The 20,136-nt window shown below is 47.0% G+C and overlaps 1 protein-coding gene and 1 non-coding gene across 3 annotated transcripts in view; both read left to right on the plus strand.

Annotated features, from left to right (window-relative positions):
* The window catches only part of XYLT1 (xylosyltransferase 1), a 190,333-nt gene that overhangs the window by 7,558 nt on the left and 162,639 nt on the right, over positions 1 to 20,136 (plus strand). The window lies entirely within an intron of this gene.
* Positions 19,285 to 19,356, plus strand: TRNAQ-UUG (transfer RNA glutamine (anticodon UUG)). Its single transcript has one exon. It is a non-coding gene; the product is annotated as a tRNA-Gln (tRNA).

The raw sequence follows: 20,136 nt of genomic DNA on the forward strand, positions 1-20,136 counted from the left end.
TGCAAAGTTCAATTTAACTTGGATTTGGTTGGATGAGTCATGGGCACTCTTACTTCATACTGCAGCCTCTGCTTGTCCTTCAGCTGTACGTTTTGGTTCAGTTGGGTTGATGCAGTCTGAGTATTTTTCTCACAGTTGATGGTATTCACTGACTTTTCGTAATGCTGAGTCTTGGATTTCATGCTCTCTGAATTTCTGAATGGTCTCTGGTTTTGTTCTTAACTCAGCCTGTTTGTAGGTAGCTTTGTTCTTTATAATTGCATTCCTTGATTGAGGAGGATGTACGGCTCAGTTAAAACACGGTGGTTTTCTTCAAGAAAAAGCAATGAAGGTCGTGACTGTATTGACTACAGGGAAGTGAGTTCCCTGAAATTACATCCAGCTCATTGACCCTTACTTGAGAAATGAACAGACAAACCTGAAAAATTGACATTTCCATGGCAAGCTCTCTTCTTGTGAGAAATGAGCAAGCTCGTGTCGTGGGTGCAAGCATGCTGCTTTTGTCTTGTGTCCTGCTGCAGAAGGTGCCAGGATGACTGCTCAATGCAGAGCCCTGTGGCTGCTGGGCTGTTGGTTACCGTGTTAATCGAGGAATCTTTTTCCTCAGCCTGGCAGAGTACCTGGAGCTGTAACTAGCTAAATGGCCATCTGCTAATTATTTAAATTTGCATTTAACTGAAAGTTTAAATTGAGCTGCTGTGTGGAGGTGGCGTGTTACTGGGGAGCTGCATCTGGGTCATCTTGAACAGGCACGTGAAGAGAAAAGAAGCGGTCAGCAAGCTAGGATGTACTGAGGGTATCTGCTGCTGGCATGAAAAATAGCCACCTGGTGCCTGCAGAGGTCCGGATCTGGGAAGGTGGAGGTAAATGTGCACGTAGGCCCCTAATTGCATTGACTTGGATGCCTCCGGGCTTGCTTACACACACATAACTTTCCATGGGTGCCCGACACAGCTGTTAAGTACACAAACAGGGTTTCAGGTGGCTACCTCAAGGCACCTCAGTTCAGCAGCGTGGCCGATTATGTGTAAAAGCCAAGCAAACAAGCTGAAGAGGAGTCAGTGTAGTAAACAAAGCTGTTAGTGTGTGTACCAGCAGAGCAATAACACTGCGCAGCGCCTGTGCCTTAAATTGCTTACGTTTTGGCATTCGCTTGGATTGAGTTTAGTCACTCAGCTGCATAAATAGAAACTTTGAGGTGCTGTCGGCTCCAGGCGTACACGGAGCGGTACATCAGCAGCGAACTGGCTGCTCCTTCTTGGCACTCCTACAGGAAGAGACATGCGAGCCTTCAGCGTAGTATTTTGATAAGTCACTGGTTCTTATTAAAATAATAATTATGACGGTAATTATAACCGTAGCTGGCTCTCAGGCGGAGCTGCTGAGTGGAGGGAGAGGGGAGCAGGGTTGTGAAATGCTCTGAGAATAGCTCAAATCCTGCCCCTTCGGCTCCTGCACGGTGCGTGTTGGTGGGGCGCTGCCGGTCTCAGCCTCGTTCTCTGACCCAGCTCCTCAGAGCAGTTGAGGTGTTGGTGCCTTACAGCATTGCTGCCGTACAGTGCCGTGATCAGCTTGTGTTAGCACCGCCTGGTTTGTGGAGTCTTCATAGCGAGAGCAGGGCTTCGTGCTCCAAAATGCCCGGGTCAGGCCCTGGTAGTGTCGTGACCGGAGGGAAGGATCTGTTAGCAGGTAGTGCTGGGGCTGTGATGGTGCTGCCCCGAGCCTCTCTAATCCGATTCCCTGTTAAACGCTTACACCAGCCAGGCTGCCACCGCCTGACCTCCTGTGCCGAGTGGCTGCAAGTGATTAACGACTATTTATTAGAAAAAGACAGTCTCAAATCTGCTCATTTTCCAGACTGTAGGCAGAGATGTCCTGCCCCCCAGATATAAAATATGATATTTTTCTGTTTTGTTTCTTTTGAAGTTGATTTTCTCATCCCTAGACACTTAAGGAAAGCAAACAGCATTGCTCCTTGACTGGTGCTCTTGTGTGGAGCTGCAGCGGGAACCTGGAGCGTGCAAGTGCTGGGATTTGCTCCCCTCACTGGGGCTTTGGCCACGTGTCTGATGTAATGAGCAGAAGGAGAGCTCTGGTTTTAGGTTGTAAGACAAGCTTCTGTGTTCAGAAAGTAACAGCTATAAAGCTCTGTGGGACCTCTGGGAGCATGTGTTTAGGTTTATCCAATTTTTAAACTAATTTATCATGCTTTCAGAGCACAGGAATTTTCTGGAAGTCCATTTCATAATGAGCCATCCTTTTGTGGGGTAATTGATACAGGGAAAGGCTCCCATACAGGTTTCCATAGCCCAGGACTTTGGATCTGGACTTGCTGTGGGATCCATGGGCTTTTGCACATGTTCTACGCGTCAGAATTTTACCCAGATGTATTTTATGTGAAATTGCGAGCTTTGTCCTTATATGGACAAATATTCAAGCAAAAAATATTTCACAGGAGTTTAAACAAGTTTGACACAGTTATGTAAAAATCTAGCCTTAGACTTTACCCCTCTGATGTGTATTCGTTGCTTCAGGCTAAGGTAAGCCTGCTAATTGTAGCAGCAGTGAGTTTGTGTCGAGCAGGTAAAGCAGTTCTTCCTGGGCCATTTTAGTACCATCGCTGATCTGTCGGAACGAGCAGCTATCTGAGGCTGTCCAAAAGTTATCACTAGGATATTTATTTTTGTAGTTGAAGCCCTTTAGGGGATTTTCACTTTTTAGTTGAGGATGTAAGCTTGGAGGTGAATTCTTGAAGCGATTCTTGTATCAAGGCCTTGCTCATGAATGAGTGTAACTGGGGAGGAAGTGAAGTCTTGCAGGTCGAAGGGCTCTTGGAGGGCTGTGTGTTCGGACAGCCTGGCCATCTCAACCTGTAGAGACTTTGGTTGCTCTTCAGTTGTCACCGAGTTTGTAGTGAGTGCTGTGGTCACTTTCAGTTTGTGGAGTGTAGGACTTGGATAAGTGGAAGGAAGCCCTCGAATTTTGTGGTGTCCTGGATTTAATCTAACTTCTGGGTTCTGTTTCCAGTTGAGTTACAAGACCTAAGCAGACTCGGATCTGAACCCTGGCACCGAAACAAACTTTGTTTGGTGGTTGAAGCCACCTGCAGCCAGGGAGCAAGGTAGTGTTTGTTTTGCTTAGCAGCAAACTTTTATGTTGTAATCTTGCCATCATCATGGGTACTTACTTCCTCCTGCCTCAGCATTTCTCTCTTATTTCTGGGGCTTTTCTCAGTGGTGGCAGAGGTGGCTCAAGGCTCAGTGTGAAGGTGTTGGGAGTTAGAGCACTGACCTTGGTAGCTCAGCGTGGGCTGTGTTGATCACATCGTTGCTTAGGAAGCAGGTTAACGTAATTGGAAATGAAGTACTGCAGGTCTCAGTTAGCTGCTTGGTAAACAGTAGCTCCTTTATGGAAGGATGTTTCTCCATTGAATGACTTTGTGTGTTTTAACTTGCCTTGCCTGCTGCCTTTGAGCTGTCACTGTCCTGGCTTAGTTGCCCAGTGCGGCTGCTTCCTGTTTGCTGCCAGGGCCACCCCTGCAGCCTTGGTGTGTCCCCAAATGTTTGCACCTGGTGCTATGGCTGGGCTGGGGGAGATGCTGCAGTGGTTTGAAAAATCTCCTTAGTAAGGTGGTGGTTAAGGTTTTTTCTGCATTTACTGGGGTAAAATGTACTGAGGGCTTGACACTGCCGCTCTTACATCAGCAGCGACTTGCATGCCTGTGTACCTGCACTCCAGTGTGGTCAAGTATTTGGGAGTCTTGGTGCCAACAAAGACAAGCAAGAGTTGTCCATTTAGGTGATTGGTTGGGATTTTCCAGATCAACTATCGCTTGGCAATATTTTGCTTTGCAGTAACCAGTTTAAATGAGCCTAGGACTTGACAGGTCAACTCTTGGAGCAAGTTTGGGCTCTTCTGATAGCCAGGTGCTTCTGTAAATCTTCACTTTGCTGTTCAGTGTTGGTTCAGACCTCGGTTGTTACCCTGTGTAAGCATGATGTGTGAGAGGTGGTTGGACAGGACTCATTTTGGGACACCTATACCAAATGAATTTCAGCTTTTTCAGCATATGTATGTTTGCTGTAGGTTGAAGACAGAGGTCTGTAAGAGGTTGAGTGATACAGTGCACTGAGAGTAAGCTGTGGTTCTGCAGAGCCACTGGCTCTGCTAGGAGCTGGAGGGCAGAGTGATGTGAAATGATGAAAGAATAGTCATATGAATGTCATCATGGTAGGGTTTTTATGTAGTTTTTGTATGTTCATTTAAGTTGTTGGACTCAAATGCATTTTAAAACAAAGGTTTTTCTGTTGTCCTAAAGTGTTCTGGAACACTAAAAAAAAAAAATGTATTTGGTAGAAACTCTTCTTTATGTGAGTTTTATAAATACTGGTTCTGTAAAAGCCTAAAACCAATCTGAAGTGACTGTGTTAGGCAGTAACTGAAAATCCAAATAACATACCAAATTCTTTCAGTTTTCCATTCCTTACCTGCTGTGTTCTGAGCAGAGGCTGACCGCCACAAAAGAGACCTGGCTGGGAAGGGATGGCTGGGAGTCCCTGCCTGTTCCTGCTGGCTGCAGTGGAATTCCTTAACAATTGTTTTCTGTTTTTACTATTTTTTAGGAGTGCTGAAACTTGTAATTCAGGATTCTTGAAGGCCTCTAGTATTCTGCTGGCCTTGCTGGGTCTCTTTCTAAATCATGCTACATGAGTGATTTCAGCTCATGCTGAATTAGGGGAGATGCTCGTGCAGGAGGAGTGCTCTCTGAGCAGTGCTTGGTGCACAGAAGTGTTATTTTGATGGAAAGTACGTTAAATCTGTCTGTGCTGCATTATGCTTTACCTCTAATGCTCTCAGGCAGCTTTTAAGTCGTACTTCAGTAACTGTTCGCTGGTGGACTACTTTGGAGGCAGTGGGTAGGGTTTCTGAAGCAGTTTAAAATGCCTGCTTTGTCTTCCAGTTAACCTGTGTTAGAGTTTAATTTCAATGTATTGATCCCTGCTTAAGGAGATACCCAAATGACTCCTACGTGGTGGGCAAGGTTAGGGTAAACCACAACCGTTTATGTTGAAGGATGGTGCTGTAGCTGATCAGCTCGTACAGCGTGCCAGTGTGGGTGAGAAGCCGAACAAACCCTCGGGTTACAGAAGAAAGTCAGCGTGTCCCAGGCTGGGCTGCAAACGGCCTGGGCAGGACACTGCTCGTGTGGTGCTCTCATGGAGGTGGAGAACCCAATTTATTCTTTTTTCACTTTGCAAATAAAAATGACTGCTGACAGAACAATTGCCAGCCCTTGTCCCACACAGGTAGGTTGTGTGAGCACCTTCCGTGCTGCAGCAGCAGAAATTGGAGATAAGATGCTGATGGCTGCTGCCGAAGGTCCAGGCCCTGACTGCACACACGGGCTGTGGCAGCTGTTCCTGCTGCAGAGCTGTTGGTGGGAGGGAACCCGCTCCATCATCTTGCTGCTATGTCTGTAAGCAGGATATTTTTTCTGTGAGCTGCACAAATCTGTGGCCTAAAACCTGTGTTCAGCCTGGAGGTAAGCAGTGGAAAGAACTGTTTCCAGCCAGCGTTCGCTTGCTGTTAGGGAAGGCTTGTGTGCCTTTGCTCTTCTGCTTTTATTTTAGGAATTTAATGCTGATTTTTATGAAGTCCTTTGGTTTGCACTTATCAGCATAAATATCAATATCTTCTGAACACGCCTCTTATATTGCAAGCCTAATGTTACTTGTAGGATTGCCAATCTCCTTAAGTAGTCCTTTTGTGTATGTATGAAGGGAAGAAAAACAAAAACCTTTAGCCATTACAGCTGCTGAATTGTGGGCACTAAGTCCTTGAGAAGAAGCTTTTCTATTATCCCTAATGCTCTAAAGCTAGCTGAATAAACAAAACGAACACAGATGTTTCCTCATTGGTGATGCAGTTCATAAGACCCCTGCTAAAGGCATGAGTCAGCTGCGAGTCCGACTGCTCTGTGCATGCAGAAAGCAGTTGACCAAACGATGCAGGCATTGCTCAAGAAACCTTCCTGCTATGCTGGACGGGCTTGCTGAAGAATACTTAGTGTTCCCAATTTATTAACCATTTAATGAATTACCAGGATATGTTTAAATTAACACAAGGGCTGCTTTCTTGCCAGGCATAGAATTGGTTAGGGTGCTGTGATGTGATGTTGAGGTTGTGCCCAGGTCATGGAGGGATGGTCTGGGCCAGGTGGTGGGCATCTGCCTGTCGTCCTGGGGAGCTGCTGCCTTGGCCGGTGGTGAGTGAAAACAGAATCCAGATGGGGGCTAGCTGGGGCCCTGAGCAGGTAGTTTAATTCTAGTGAAACTCTGGCTATGGCAACTAAAACAGTCTTGTAAAAATATTTCTCCATGCGTCCAGACAAAAGAGCGGGAGCTATGAGTTCATTACAATTGGTATTTAGTGACAGAGCTGCTAATGTGGTCAGTCTGCCTCCTCGTCTGCTCTGTTCACCTCTTCTGTTACCATTGTTTGGGTGATTTGCTGCAGGATTGAGATCTTTCGGTTTACAGAGTCAAGTTTGACAGTGCAGGTGAGAAGAGGGGAGTGGAAGCAATACCCAGTTTTGGGGGGGCATCTGAGGCATAGTGGTGGCTGTGTGCTGGGAGAAAAGGGTGCTTCCATGATACCCAGATCCTAACCAGCTTTCACAGCTAGCCTTGAGATGAGGGAGTGGTTTGTCTGGTACAGCAGGTGCTCAAGGCAAGCTTGAGAAATCTGACCACTTACACCCTTCCTGTCAGTGCAGGATTTGATACTGTGTTTTTTTTTTTTTAAAAAAAAAAAAAGACACTTTTTTTTGCATGTGTGTGCAAGGACTTATGTTTTAGTAATTATTTTAGACTGCAATATTTTCAGGGATTTTAGAGGTATAAGTTGCTGTCGGAAGACAACTTCAGTCACCTAGCTCATGAATCGTTGGAAGTGACGTGTGTGGGATGCTCCTGTCACAGAGCTGCTGACTTCTCTTACTGCTCTCTTAACTCCTGACTCCTCTGGGTAGCTCCTGTTGCTCTCATCCCCAGCTCCCTTTTGGCAGAAACTTCCTCCCTGATTCCCACATCAGGCTGAGCTCACTGGTGGCTCCGTGTGACACATGGAAACACTCAGCTGCGTGTTCAGGCGCTGCGCTGTGGCCCGGCTGCTCCCTGGGGCCCACATGTGAACAGTTGTATGGGGCTGCTGAGCACGCTGCGGGGTGGTACCAGGGGTGCTGGAGGCTGGAGCTTTGGCCACCCCGATCCCACCCGAGATGCTTGCCGACAGCCCGCTGCTCGCGCTGGGATGAGCTTTCTGGTCAGGTTCTGCCTCAGCCATGGAAACTTGTTCTCATTTCCATAGCTGTGATCCCTTGCTTACTGGCACATTCTTGCTTTCCAAAGATGAGATTTTTCTCCTCTCCCTTTAGTCCTTTATCCTTAGTGATGCACATCTCTGCTTCTCCCTTCTGTTTCTGAGCCGGGCAGTTCCTTGTGCTGAGGGTTTGAGCAGCGCAGTCTGGTTCCCTTTGCAGAGACAGACCTGCTTTGATAGCAGAAAAAGCCAATGGTTGTAGAAGTATGCATGGTGCACTTTGCATACTCGGAGTGTCTTTGTAGCTGGTGCCTGGTGTATTGCCTCTGGCAGCGTGTTCCTGGCATGCAGCTTCCAGTTGTGCAGTGAGAGACCTTGGCAAACACTTCACCTTTGGTCAACACACAGCCGGGTTAGATGCTGCACGATATAAATACGAGCTTGTCAACAAGGGAAAACAATGGCAACATAAGTGAAGGGGTGAATTTGAGACCAGGTGCATTTGGTATTGAGTCCTCACATGGGCATTTTGATCCCACGTGCAAGGTGATGCCCTGTGGCTTCGCCTGACCTGCTCCCGGAGCTGGCTTGGTTTGGCTCCCAGACATGCTTGGAATCAACCATGTGGGCAGCAGGGGAGGATTAGTTCTGGGCCTGTCCACTGACTCCTACGTGCACAACTTGTTTAAAAATATTAATATTTTGATCATTTATTCTTCATATAAATAAAGAACAGTGAGAAGGAGTTTGGTGTTTCTCATTTGCCAAAGTTGCTATTTTTAATCATGTTCTTCAGGAGCCCTTTCAACAGTAGTGCTTACGGTATGTTGGTATCCATGAGATTTTGTTTGTTTTTACACCAGATCTAAGGAAAATGTCATTTTTCTATCTCTGCATGATGTGTCACTAGTTTTCTGCTTTGGGTGGCAGCTGGAGGGGTCAGAGATGACAAGAACCAACACAAACTTGACTGGGAGACTTCGTGGCGTATGTTGTGCTAACACAGGGTTGCCTCGCGTGCTGCTCTGCAGTGCCGCCTGTGCTGGCTTTGGCTGACTGGTGATGGCTGACTCCTGGTTTGCATCCCATTTTGCGCTGATGGCAGTTTTGTGCCACGGCTGACTTTTATCTCTACAGACAGTCGGTGTGGAGCCTGTGCAGAACTTACTGAGAGGCCCTCAGCAAACCAAGGGACAGGATAAAAGCAGAGCAAATAGCGCAGAGGAATCCATCACGGCTTTCTGCTCCAAGGTGGATTTTTATCCTAAAGTAGAAAGTACATTGGGAAGTCTGCTTGAAGCCACTGTAAGCAGAAGTGGAAATGTGAATAATGGAGGGGGCAAATCTCTTTCAATCAGCTGGAAAATTTATATTTGATAATAGTGGTGGCTGGAGGAAAATGTATTGAAGTGGCTACGTCCCAAGTCTTGGGGTCTTAAATAATGTGCTTTAGGAAATAGCTGCTGAGTTTATATTCTTTTACTCGATCAGAAAGCCAGATTGGAAGGGATGATCATGCTTCTGAGGCAGTAAAACGTGCAAGTGAACTCTCTGAAGTAGCAAGATAAAATACACACTTACTTTTGTTTTCCCATTTCCTTGGAAATTACTTCTTTGCTATGTGTATGTTCTTTATGATACCAGCTGCTTTATGAGAAGCATCTTTCTGTGCTGCTTTTCAATAGTAGCACCAGGAAAAGGCTGATAGTTATTTATATGGATGTTAGAGGAGCCCGTGGAAACAGGGCATAGCACGTTTGTTATGTTTTGTAAGTAGAGTGGGGGGAAAAAAAACACAGAAATTTCTGCTTTGTATAGGTATGTGTCTTCTCAAAGAGCACTGTGGTTTGTGTCCGGCAAGCATGGTGTAACACAGTGCTGCATAATGGGAAGTTACAAACTGTATTTGAGATACATACCCCATTGTAGGGGGTATACACTATTAACTGTACAATAATTAAATGTGGAAGCAGTTTCTTTGGGAGGTGGTGAATTTTCCAGTGTTGAAGCCTCTTAAATGAAGGCTCTGGGGTGCACAGCAGTTCTTGTGGTGCAGGTACTGCAGGGGGTGCAGGTACTGCAGGGTGCTCTCCCCAGGCCTCTGCCATGCGGGTCTTTGGCCCTGCCAGGCCCGTAGCTGTGAGCCTGGGGTGGGAAGGAGTCCAAGGCCTGCATGCAGGGCTTCAGGAGAAATTCTGTCCTTGGCGTAGGATTCATCAACATCGCCATGCAGGAGCTTTACCTGATGTTAATGGTTTATTAGCTAGGCTCAAGGACGTGGTACTACTTCATGTTTCTAGTTTCTGCCATCCCAATGTCTCTTAGAGATGAATTACCAAAGGACAGCGAAACTTCTAATGTTATGTAATGTGCTATGTGAATTCTCTGCTCTTTGAAAATGGTGGCAGAATTCCCACTTATTTCAGACAGGTTATGTTTTCACCTTAGGGCTCAAAACAGTTGCTCCAATTCTTATATTCCAGGTTAGGAACAGCTGGCACAGCTGTCAGACCCGAAATACTCAGTACTGGGCAGTAGTGACTGGCTGCCTTTAGTCACCTGCAGCCTTCCACCAATTTGACATTTGTTTCTAAGCTTAGCTTGATGTTTCCTTGAACATTTCAAATTGAAAATCAAACTCAGCTTTGATTCACATTGCCAAAGCGGCATTACACATTCTGCCCTTCTTTAAAGCAGCGTGGCATGATGTGACATTTATATGATGGCATCCTGACATCCCGAGCTAATGTTTCGGGTTCTTCTGTCAGTGGGAAGCAGTTGTTTTTTTTTCCTCCCTGCTTATGAAATGCACTTGTCCCAGATATGCCATTAGGTAAATAGACGTAGCAGAAATGGCTTTCCCTGCGCCACATTTACAGAGAAACCAGCCAGGCTCAAATGTACACCCATACATATGTACATCTATATGAATGTGTGTATATATGCACATTCCCCACAGCCTGTTCAGAAGCCATGGGGAGGACAGGAATTGCAGCCTGGAAGCTGAAGGCCAAAGGGTTAAAGCTCCCCCCAGGGCCTGTCCCTTGCTGCAGAAGTGCCGCAGGGCTTTCCTGCCTGCTGAAGCAGCCTGAGACTCTGGGTGTTGTAGCACAGGGGAAAGCAAGGACACTGCATCAGTCCAGGGCAAGTCTCGAGGGAAAAGAACTTGGATAACAAGGTAAGATTTGTATTCAGGCAAAGCTCAGGTGCTCAGAGAGCAGGGCTGCGTGCTGTTACTCAGACTGGCTTCTTGATTCTTAACAAAATTGCTATTAGTCTTTTGCAGCCCATCCAAAAGCTCTTGTCACATTTGATTTCAGGTTAAAACTGTGCAAAGCCTTCAGTTGCTTTGTGTTGCTTTTGTTTGTGTTTTAAATAACCGTACTTAAATTCTCCTACTCCTCCAGATGAGACATGGTCTACTGCTTTTTTTTTTTCTCTTTTAGTGATTTTTTTCTGGTGACTGTAACACAAGTTGCCAAGTGAATATTTGTTTCATGTTTGCAATGTGACAAAGTACATCCTGGGCACAAGTGCTACATAGCTGGATCAGAAAGGCACAATAAGAGATTTGGAAAGCAGCCGGCCTTTATCTAAAAGAAATGGTGGTGACCTCTTAACAGCATAGAAGTGTGATATTTTGTTACTTCTTTGTAGTCTCCTCCGCTCTTGGGGTCGTCAATGGGATCCTACCCATCTCTTGCCAGTTTGTGTTTTTTTCCCCTGTGTTCATGTATATGTCATCAGAAGTTTGAAGATGAACAGCTGAGTTTCTGCGAAAAGCAAACAGCTAATCTTCTCAAAGCTATCAGCGAAATAGATGATCAAGAGGCGAGGAATGTGGGTGCAGGGTAGTGATGAGCAGCTCCAGTGGGGCCGCTGACAGGAGACCCCAAGAGCAGGTCAGCAGTTGGGCAGCGAGAAGCAGAGTCCTGCTGTGAGTAGGAGCTGCCTGAAAGATTCTAAGGAAAGATGAGTAATTCATCATTTTTTCCCACTATTGCAAAATGTACTTTGAGGTTTTTCTGAGCTCCAAAGCCATGAAGTAAATTCAGTGGCCTTACCAAGAGAGGGGTTGTATGCACCTTAGTCCTCAAAATAACTGCTCTGTTTTCGTGTGTGTGAGCCTGCTCCAGGTGAATTGTCCATGAAGGTCTGGTCCTGGCTGTCCGCGAGTGCTGCCGGGTGCTGCATGAAGCAGCAGCCTCGTGGCCTGGCTCTGAAGGTGGAACGTGCAGCACCAGCTGGGCTTCTGAGCAGGTGCTTCCTCTGTCGTAGCCAGCCTGGTACTTTTATTTATGATGCTCCTGAAAAATTGGTAGATATTCTGACACAGGGACTCAAAACAAACAAGAGCCTCCCCTAACCTCTGCTTTGAAGTGAAGTGGAGCTGTTCCTTTCTTCCTCAAGAGCTGTTCTTGTAACACAGGCTGGCAATTCTGTGCATCTCTGAGATCACTTAGATCTGTATTTAAAAAAGCCTTCATAAAAGAAAGAACAGGTCTTCCTTTCTTGGCTTACTCACTTTTTTCCCCACTTTTATTACAGGAAGCTGAAAGATCTCAGGAGGCAATTTCCCTCTGTTTGAGCTGCTTCTCAGTACCAGGCAGGGATGTCATCCTGGAGGAGAGCTCAGGTGTCCTCTTTAAGGAGTACTTGGAAGATGCTGTGGTCCAGGATATGTGCTGCTTGGTAGAACTTGAGAAGCTTATCTGAGGTAACAGCCGATCAGAAGTACCACCTCGGATGCAGGGGTGAGATGCCAGTTAAAACCACACAGGAACTGGTGCACACTGGCCAGGTTCACTGGCTCACTGTTTGTGTACCTTTCTGGTTGCCTGGTGCTGTCTTTCCTGCTTGAAAAAACGGCAAGTTCAAATGTGATAGCAAGTCATAAGATACCAGGCTGCCCCGCAGAGCCTTATCTTAGAAAGTAAGATGTGCTTGCAGTTGGCTGAGTGCATCAGAGTAAGCCCAAATTAGGTCCTGTAGTAAACTTGGAGGAATACAAGGTGACACAGCCACTGAGGCGCTGTCCTTGTTAGTTTATCTTTGCTGTCTGGCAGTTTTTCAGAAACTACCGGTGGACACATTATATATTCACTGCTTTAATAGTTCTTGCTGCCAGCTTACAGCTGGCAGTGTGTTTTATGGGTTTCTAAATCATTTAAAATGTTGCATCTCAGGGTAAGACTGTGCTGAATCGATGAGTTTTCATGATAAGTAGAACAGATATGCCAAAGATGGAGGAATTAATACTGTGTGAAGACCGTGGTTTTATAATTTCAAATTAATTCATAGCCTGAATTATCTTTTAATTTATAAGGTATCAATAATATTTACCTTAAGTTTTGGTGCTCTAGCAGTAACTTCAAATTCAAGTTAGGAGCTGCAGTTCAGGTCCTCGAGCAAAGTGTCCCAGCACCGCTGCAGTGCCTTTTACCCCGCTGCAGTTCCCCACAGAGAGACCTTCCTGCTGATTCTCTGCAGAGAAGCAAACCATGCACTTAATCCATGTGAAGAAGACTACGTGTAGATGACTGTAGTCCTGCACAGTGCAAGTAGTTTTTCCTCAGTGTCTTATCCCATGTGTCCTGAGTTTGGAGGATGCTAGTTTTGTTGCTGGGAGACGGAGGAAGAAGCAGACTGTGCTGGGAGACCTCCTGACTCTGCAGGGGATACAGGACAGGAGTCCGAAGTTTTACTCGTCTTGACCTTTTTTGTGGCCTCGGCTGGCCTCTGTGCCTCTGCTGCTTTCTGCAGTCAGTCTTTTGTCTCTGTGGATCTTGTTAGTTTTCTTTGAAGCAGGAATGCTGCTTCTCTCTGCTCAGCACAGGGAGGCCCCACTTGCAGTGGAGGCAGTCAGGGGCTTTTGTGTTGCAGGTAATGATGGGTCCTGTTATAAATAAACCAAAGTAAACAAACCAAAACACAAGTGTGGATGTGCCTCAGGTTCGAAGGCAGGTTTGTGCGTAAGTTTCTGTTCAATTTGAGGAAACTCAGGTGTGTTACAAAAGAACTGCTAAGCTGGAGCTTTCTGCAAATACAAAGGGTTTTCTTTGGCTTTTTTCCCTGTGTCTAAATTGTCCAGTAAAATGTGCCTCCCAAACTCCTGTTTTTCTAGTTTAACATACCTAATTGGTCCAAGGATGTTTATGAAGCTACCATCAGAGGCAAGCTGCTTTCTCTTTATTGAAGGTTTTTTTGCAACTTTCTACAAGACTTGCTGAAAACTTCATTGTTGTCTCCTGAAGTTGTGCTTTGTGTGTTTTACCACTGCAGACTTCTATCAGATTCTCTTCAGAGCTCTAGTGCATCCTGTTTTATAGAAAAATTCTACAACACAGTTTCATAGCTTTACTGGGAATTTTGATTCCCCTAGGCTTTCCTGGCTGCAAGCAGGCTGATGTACAGACATGGCTGGTACGTGTTGCTGTACAGAAGCACGCAGGGATGTTACAAAGCGTGTAGTGTTGCACTGCATAGCGATGGTGGTTACATTGGCCCTCGGGCTTCAGTGATGGTAAAAGAGTAAAAACGGAGTTGTCTCATAAGGCTGTTACACTGTGAGAAACTAAAGGAACTTCAGTGTGATATTTTCATGCTAAGATGTTCTTCCTTTGGCTTTCTGATTATTCATTAGCTTGTCAAACTCTTCCTCTACTGTTTATCATTTTGTCTTAAGTATCTGGTAAGTTTTGATTTGCCTGAAGTTGTCTTAGTTTGGAAGAGGAAAAGTTTAGGAGCTCTGAATCGGTTGCTAGAACAACAGTCTCTAAGAAAAGCTGTGGTTTTGAACAGTAATTCCAAGAAAAAAATGGTTGGAAGCATTGTTTTTCTGTTAAGTGTAGCTACATAAAATTCTCAGATCAGGATCTCACAAACAATTAATGCCTTCAGACAGAGCCCCACGCGGATGCTTTGTCCAACTCTCTCAAAGTTACAAAAAGAATTAGTGCTGTCTCTGGAGTGAACCTGCAGGAGTTTGGAAAGTCACCCTGTTAATGTGATTGATTTTACATCAAGGATAAATCTTTCCTTCAACACCCAAGTGCAAAGGGTCACACGCTTGCATGGAATAACTAAGTGTGTGCGTGACTTCAGAACCTGCAGGAGAGAAAGGAAGGAGCGTTTCCAAACAAAAATGCCTGGTTTGGTTCTCTGGACGACGAGAGGCCTGGTGAGGACTCTGTCAAGGAAAAACTTCTGGTAGGCTTTTTGTCAGGACTCTGTCAGATGCGTGCCTCAGGATGGAGATGTGCAGCGTTGTCTTCTCTTGGGGCTGCCACTGCAGTGGGTTGACCAGCACAGGCAAAATGCTGTCTGAGCGCGACTGTGAATGCAGCACCACAGTCACCTGGTAAAATCAGTGATAAATACTGGCTTGTTCGGAGCATCCCCAAAAGCCCCCGGTACTGTCGAGTCTGCCCCATTATAAGCTGGTGGGGGAGGCGTGCAGGCCCCTTGTGGTGCCATCACCCACCAGCATCCCCCTGCACCACCCTGCCAAGGGCAGGCACCTTGCAAAAAAATGCATTTGTCTACCAAAGTGTTCTAGGATGGGGGAAAAGTAAACCAACTTTGCTTGGGGGCAGCACATGCTTGGTCTCTGTTGCCATCATGTCTTTGCATTTATGGAGCATCTTGGCAGTTTTGTTTGGCTTGTCCAAGGTAACCAGGCCATGTGTTGCTCCTGCTCCTCTGCACGTGTACTCGGATGCTGTGAGCAGTTCCTGCATTAGAGTAATTAGTAGTTATGGGCTGTCACTGTGCCAGCATTGATTTCTCAGTTGCAACAGGCTTGTGTGTAAGGCGATGGCCCAGAGCCACAAATTTGGGTTTCCTACTCCCACTCCCGACTGCGTTGGTTGGAAGTACCTGCAAGGTGGCTTACCTGGGAGCCCTCTGTGCTGCTGCTTGGGTCATAGGGCGAGCGCTTCCACGTGAGTGAAGGCCAGAACAGGAGCCTTGGCAGGTGCAGGGGAGCCTGTGCTGGATTGCTGTGGTTTCACCTGCATGGGGAGCGAAGGATGATTTTCTTGTGCTGTTGTGATTCACATATGGCTGAAAGCAGTGTGTGATGGGTTTGGGAATGTTGCACAGATTCCCTTGAAGGGAACGTCCGAGTTCCTTCACCCTGAAATGTCCGAGTTGGGAGGATCCTTCCAGCACACGCCACGCTCTGGCTGCAGTCATGTTTCCTGCTGCGGGTTCCTGCACCAGCCTCGTGGCTCTGCTGGTTCCCGTTTTCTCTCTACCTTGCCCGGTGGCTGCAGATTACTGCAGGCACGCTCCTCAGCCCCTCCCTGGGGGGAGCCTGGACCGGCACTGGGCTCAGGTTTAGGGGCGTTGAGGCGTTTATGGGTCGGGCAGGTTGCTGTCGCTGTGGGAAGGCTGGCTTCCAAAAGCCTGTGTCCCTTCCCCGAGGCACAGCGTTTTTGAGGGGAAGTTTCCTAACTGTTGTTGGCAAATAGAGTGGATTTTTGAAACTAGCCTTTCTTGCATAAAGTAACTGCCTGTATGTGTTCAGAGGCAATGAAATGAACCATCCCCGGTCTGTCCCAACCAGCATCTCTTGGAAGCAGTTTCGCAGGCAGGGCAGGCACGAGGTGCACGAGGCCTCTGTAAATGCTGCAGGTGACACCAGAAAGCTCTGCTTCGCTGTGAGCAGCGCACCTGGCGTACGTCAATGTGTGAAAACTCAGCATAGGATTTCAAATGACAGGGGTCCAGAGGAGCACTGCTTCACTGTCCCCTGCCAGCTCTGCTTTCATCTTTCATTTTAGCCCGTTGGTTGTGATGTAGCCCCGTTACTGTGCCTAGTAATAGCCATAATAATGGGTGCCTTGGGTCAATACAGGGGGATTTGTCATGTCCTAAAAATAATAAGGCATAGAAAACTCTCTTAAGAAACTTTGTCTAGAAACTCCATATAGAGTGAAGTGCAAGATTTTTCAACTCCTGGTCCTTTCTCAGAATTCAGGTGAACTCCAGAGCCTCAGACTTGCTCTGTGCTGGAAGGACAGGTTTCTCTCTGTCTCTGCAAACGGGGTTTGAGCAGATCCATGGTTCAGCCCTAACAGGACCATCTGGCGTTTTGTTTTATTGTTTTGTTGTGTAGAAAGGTGTAAGACAATGTCTGTGTTTTTACCAAATGGAAGGAATTTCATCAGGAAATGTCTCCACTCCAAACATGCTCAGGTTTTCTTTACTGCAATCAATACAGTTATTCATGGATTTCTGCTCCCAGCTCACTTGTGGCTATATTTAACATATGTCATTGTACTAGGCTACAGTGCTTTAAGAGCGCTTTTTATTGTTGTACAGATGTGTGCTGCAATGAGAGCAGCGTTGTATACAGCCGCGGCGTGCTGCATAAATCTGTCTGCTGCTCCTGTGAACGTGAGGGGCTGCTGCATGGCGCTGGCTTTTGCTGATGGTTGATGTCTGTTTTAAATTCCTGTCGTGGCTGAAGCCAGCTCAGCACATCAGCCTCAGTGTGCGCTCAGCAGCACTGCAGCTTTGCATAAATAATTGTTCAGATCATCTGCGTGGTTTGTATGGCGCTGAAAATCATTTGCATTAGCTGATAATGAGGCCTAGGGTTCATATCCGCTCGTTGTGGTGCCATGTCCTCTGACAGAACAGAGCTTGTTTCACTTCTCAGCCTTCTGGAAGGAGATGGGTTGGTGGTTACGTAGGTGCCATGGGGAGCACCTCTACTGTGTGTATTGACAAGGATGAACCAACATCGTATATGAAAAGCAAATTGTATGTATCCTTTTTCCTCTAGAAAACTGGGTAGTTCTCGGTTGAAATATGATGCTAAGCTTGGAAGTCATGGGATTTAAAGCAAAGACTGCTCTGAAGCTGAGCATTGGGATTTGGGGGTACGTGCGTGGAACCCAATTATTATTATGGGGCTTTACCTGCCATGGTTGTCAGAAACTTCAGTGAAGATTTCAGGTCTCTGGCACCATCCAGAGGGCACCTGGCACTTTTTTGGTAGGTCCCAGCTAAAATTTTGCTGTATCACAGTAACTCAGAAAAGCTGTAATGCCTGGGATCTAGGATCAACACCTGACTTCCTTGCTTTAGGTTTTTGGTGAAGTGTCTCTGAGCATTGTAGCACCCTGTAGCGTGTGCTTGGGTCTGAACATGGGCAGCCACAGCTGGGTTGTGGTGGCCTGCTCAGAGGGCACGCTGTGTGAAGTGTCATTCAAGCTGTAGCCATGTCGGGGTTTTCCAAGCACAGTTACCTCTGGAGGGTGGCAGTTACAGAAAGATGGGGCTGACAGGCACGGGGTGAGCAGCAGTGACGTGACGCAGTTTGTTTCTGCTGTTCTGCTTTAGTAGCATGTGGCTGACTGAGGTGGAGGGCACAGGTGGCTGGCAGCCAGTTAATAAAGGGGAACTTCCACCCAGCTGCAGGTGGGCATTAAGTCAATTTTTAGGTGGACATAATTGGCCAATGTGGCGTTGTTTTCATATTGGTTTCAGGTGTTCTGTAGGGCAGAGCCAGAACATGCAATTTCAAGACAGCAGCTACGTGCAGACTTGTGAGGCTACCACAGAAGAAGGATTTGTCGTTTCAGTTGCTCTGTTTCATTCTGTACTTGCAACTCGAGGGGAAGAAACAGGGTGGCAAGCTTGTTTGAAGTGCTGTCCCACCTGCTTCTGCGGTAAGGCCTTGACCTTGAGGAGGAAGGGGCTCAGGTGCGGGAGGTGCCTCCTCTGTGTTGCCGTGTCCTTTTGAAGTATCTCTGGTTTTTCTCTATCAAATTGGTTTAGGTTGGATTAGGTTAGAGTAAGCTGTTTCGTATTAATGCTGGAAGTCTGGTACAATAACAGATTGTGATTTGATCGTTTGCTTTGTCAGGAGCATGCGGCTCTGCCACAGTGACACTGGCAGTAACAACAACAACAAATGCTCTGGAGGCTGCGGGAGCAGGAACCCTTCTCTCTGCTTCATTGCATCAAAGCGTGCAACAAACGCTGTGGGCTCCTGCTTTCCTTTGACCCCCGTGCACGTGCGGGACCTTGTGAACATGCACGAGCATGTCCCCACATCTGATGGGGGAGCTGCCTCAGGAAGGTACCGCGAGGTGTGGGGAATCGAGACCTCTCCACTTCCTGAGCCTGCTCTTGTTTGTCTGCGGCCGTGCTTGGTTTTTGTCAGAGGAGACGCACGTCTCTCCACGCCATCCACAGCTGCTGGTGCCTTCAGCCACGGGGGGAGGGCTCAGCGTCTTTAAAGAGTGGCTTGTTGGTTATTCCCCAGGGGAAGGACAGATGTGCTAGAGCTGGTGGCTGCCTGCTAACGTGGCGATGCAGGGGTGTGGCTGCGGGTTAGTGGGGATGCTGGCAAAACCTGATTCAGTGTGCATGCACACCCCGTTCATCTTCACCAAAACCCAGCTGCCTTTCGTGTGCTGCCTGGCTGAGCCGTGGGTCCCTGCCTTGCTCCAATCTGCTGAGCTCCTGACATGGGAGTGCTGCGTACTGCTGCAAGGGGAGCAGGCTCCTCGTGCAGGAACAGCTCCATTCCTTGCTTCTGTGTCACCTAAATGCTAATGCTCTAACCCCACCCCCTTTTTTTTTTAAAAAATAAACAGCCCAAGACTGAAAGTGGAAGTGTATCTGAATGGCTGAGGTCATGGGTTAGTGCAAGAGGATCTCATTTTATTCAAATCACAACTGGCCCTGGTTTGCATAGTGAGCACAAATTGAGCTCTGCAGACAGTGGTGTTACCTCCCAGACACAAAAGGGTACATGAGGCAGAAATATTGATGAACACCCTGCGAAAATACAGAACAAGCCCTTTCCCGTGAAGTGCTCTGTGTGGGGTGCCTTCACTTATTAATTAAATTGCTTATCCTTGCCTGGCTACGCAGTAGTAAATGATGAACAGTGGTTACAGTCTTGTGAGCTACAAAATCAAAACTACTGTTGGCCACAGATTCGGTTCTGTGGTGTAATGGGCAGCACTCTGGACTTTGAATCCAGTGACCTGAGTTCAAGTCTCAGCAGAACCTGTGGCGATGTTTCCCTTTGCCCAGGGAAGTGGTTCAGTCACCGTCCCGGCAGATCTTTAAAAGCCATTCAGATTTCGAGCTTAGCGATATGGTTCAGTGGGGGACTTGTTGGTGTTAGGTCAGAGGGTGGACTCGGTGATCCCGGAGGTCTCTTCCAACCTAGATGATTCTGTGATTCTGGGAGCAGCATATGAAAGGTTTTGGGGAACATCTCTCTGACTGTGAGCTGACTCTGTGGGTAGGAGTGCCACAACAAGCGGGACAGGCAGCTTCAAGCTGCTGGGTGCTGTTGGGAGGAGGTGAACACGCAGTGGTAATTGGTAGCCTGTGGGTAATCAGCATACCCTGCTAGTTCTGTGTGAGGCAGACTAAAACGTTTCTGTGCTGCATATTGAGCTGCAGAAGGGCTGTGCTTCTTCCACCTGCAGACCCTGTACCAGTTCTTAATTTCCGAAAACTCCCTGGTGGCCTGGTTCAGACTTCAGCTCTTCTCAATATTCACACCCAGCAACTAAAAAAAAAAAAACAACTTATAGTTTATGTAGCATGACAAATACCATTATTTTCTCTTGTGCATCTGATTAAATGTTCTAACCACCAGACCGAGGAGGATGGGATGACTCAGGTCTGCTGCCGACATTGGGTTTGCCCTCGGTCCCCGTGGGAGTTGAGCTGTGGGTGATACAGAGAGCTGCTCAGCGCTGCTGTGAGCTTTTTTTCCAAGATGGCCCTTTTTTGGGGTTCATCTGCAGCCGTATGTTGGAAGTACTTTTTAACTTT

The sequence above is a fragment of the Anas acuta genome, chromosome 15, assembly GCF_963932015.1.
Source record: "Anas acuta chromosome 15, bAnaAcu1.1, whole genome shotgun sequence".
NCBI lineage: Eukaryota > Metazoa > Chordata > Aves > Anseriformes > Anatidae > Anas > Anas acuta.